This window comes from Saccopteryx leptura, chromosome X, assembly GCF_036850995.1.
Source record: "Saccopteryx leptura isolate mSacLep1 chromosome X, mSacLep1_pri_phased_curated, whole genome shotgun sequence".
In the NCBI taxonomy this organism is placed as follows: domain Eukaryota; kingdom Metazoa; phylum Chordata; class Mammalia; order Chiroptera; family Emballonuridae; genus Saccopteryx; species Saccopteryx leptura.
In genome coordinates, this window is record NC_089516.1 from 87534429 (window position 1) to 87537338 (window position 2910).

A 2910-nucleotide genomic window follows, 5' to 3' on the forward strand; every position below is an offset into this window, starting at 1 on the left:
TGGCAGCTTATCTCTTCAAAGCCATCAGTAAAAATACCTCATTCTGGTTAGCTGAGGTATTTTATATAATAGTCTTTATATAATGTTGATAACACCTTTGCTATAGAGCATAACTTAATGAAAGAAGTCCTTTGCCACAACCTAGGCTCGGAGAAAGTAATGGGTTCTGCTGGGTGTGAAGGGGATGAGATCATATATAAGTCTTGAGTCATTGGGGTACATCTTAGAATCTTGCATAGGACAATTATTTAATAAAAAAAGTACCCACCTGACCTGTGCTGGCGCAGTGGATAAAGCATCGACCTGGAACACTGAGAGCACTGATTTGAAACCCTGGTCTTGCTTGATCAAGGAACATATGGGAGTTGATGCTTCCTCCTCCCTCCTTCCCTCTCTCTTTCTCTCTCCACTCTCTTAAAATGTATAAATAAAAATCTTAAAAAATATTTTTAAAAAAATCAGTAACATGGTAAATGGGAAACAAAATCAAAAGAAAAAGTTTAAGCCATTTTATCACCACGATAAACCAAGAAATAGGAGGAAATTATTCAAAATAAAAATTTAAAAGTGTTATTGAAAAGGCCAACTAAGTTGTAATAGTGGGTGGAAATATTAAAAATATATACAAGTCTGTGTGACAGTTATTGTCCTTGGGAATTTTTTTTCATTATATATAATGAAGAAATGTTAATATAGTCTTTTAATTTTATTATATTGAAAGATTACCAGTTGAGTGGGAACTAACAAGGTTCCCTTTGATTTGGTGGTGATTTTGATTTCTTAAGTACTTTAGTTTTGGGAAAACAAAATTTAATTTATTTCAATATATATCTTGATTTAAGGCAGTAAACTTTAAAAAAACTGCCCTTGATTTCTGAGGAATGATTTTCTGCTTCACTTACTTTCAGACAATGGGCCCCTAATAATTATGACTGGTCATAGAACAGACCCAGCCTCGAGTCCTTTCCTATTCAGCAAAACCATTGCCATTTCATCGCTGAATCCAGCTTTCTTTCTTTTTCTTTTCTTTTTTTTAAATTCAGCAAGAAAAGGATAGGCCAGTGATGGGCAATCTTTTGAGCATGGTGTGTCAAAATTACCCAAAAAGCCAAGCACAACTCGGGTGGTGTGTCTCTTCGAGAAAAAAAACCATAATTTTGCGATATTTATAGTTTAAATAACAAAAATGTATAATTGTAATATATAACTGTATTTAATAAAGTAAAAACTAATTATTTAACTTACCTGCTTAGTGACTTCTTTGTTCATTTGTCAGTCTGTTTCTTTTGTTGGTCTTCATATTATTTAACTTGTGTGGGGTGCCGTGAGGAGGAGGGAGAATTCTTTAACTAACCTGCCTATTAGTGACTTTTTTGTTGCTGAATTTCATTGGCTAAATCTTCAATTAAAGGTTAGTATTTTGTACACTTCAAGCCCAAGCAAGCGCTACTAACTTCATCTGTCAATCTGTTTCTTTTGTTGGTTTTGATATTATTTAACGCTGAGAATAAGGTCTCACAAAAGTACAGAGAGGGGAAAATAGTGAGTAAAGCCATTGCTATATTTTTCAGGGTGCTAAAAGTGTCTGGTAATCGATTCCAGGCACTCCAAATTTCCTGTTCGTAGTGGCACTCCTCTTGATTCTCCAAGCGGCACCTTTCCAGATTCTCAAGCTTTGACCTCAAGTCGACAAACACCTGAGCCCAGATGCTGTCTTGAAATTCTGCAAGTTGCATCTTATGTGAATTAAGATGGCTGCCACTATTTCTAATGGCGGGAAACGGCACCCATAGCACAGGCCCTCGCCTCTCCCAGCCTCCCTCTCACTTATCTCAGTAATGATGGTCAATTAGAAATCCACAACACTGCAGAACAGTAGATTGGATGATGGTTGCTGTGGTTATGTGGTTGCTGGTAATGGCGATCCCAAGGCCCCCAGAGATGCATCCCCCGTGGAATTCCACTGCTCCCTGCTCCGCCGGCCAGAAGTGAGGTCAAAGATCCCCTAACGGCCTAACCGGAAGTCCCAGAACTAGACGCTCTGTGCTGGAGTTCTGTTGTTTTGGCCTACAGACCTCCGGCACAGAGTGTCTACACTACAGCAAATGTTTTATCCTCGGCTGCTGCACCTGGCTGTGCAGGAGCCGAGGATGAAATGTCCTTCTCGGAATGCGGCCCCATACTTCTCTGGTATGTAGTCACATACGGCTATGTGTCATCGAAAATGGCTATGTGTGTCAGTGCTAACACGTGTGTCATAAGTTCACCATCATGGGGGTAGGCAAAGACAGATCCCGCATGTGCCTCTGGCAAGCCCACTAGAGGGCCATTGCTCTATTGCAACCGGAGCCATTTTATAGCACCGGAGGCAGAGAGGCCATGGAGCCATCCTCAGCATGCAGCCAACTCAGTCAAATCGAGCCCTGGCTGAAGGAGGAGAGGAGATGAGAGAAAGAGAGTGACAGAGAGGAGCAAGAGGGAGAAGAGTGGAGAAGCAGATAGTCACTTCTCCTGTGTGCCGTGATCAGGAATTGAACCTGGGACATCTACACGCTGGTCCAACGCTCTACCCCTGAGCCAAGCGGCCAGGGCCACTGACTCCAGCTTTTATGGAATGAAATGAAAGAACCAGTGACTCCGTAGTGTTATCTAATTAGCACACATATTGGAAAGACAGTACTAAGCCTGAAAATATGTTATATAAAAAGTGATTCTGCATGCTCTAACACAGGTGGATTAAGGTTGGGTGAAGCCCTGGCACAGAAGAAAATATTGGGCCCCTTATGTTAGAAAAAAGTGTAAAGGTGGGATTTTGTGGGGCCCTACAGAAGTTGAGGCCCAGGGCATGCCCCGGGTGTTCCCACCATTAAATCCTCTGCTCTATTGTGAAATACAGAATGTCAGCCTCCT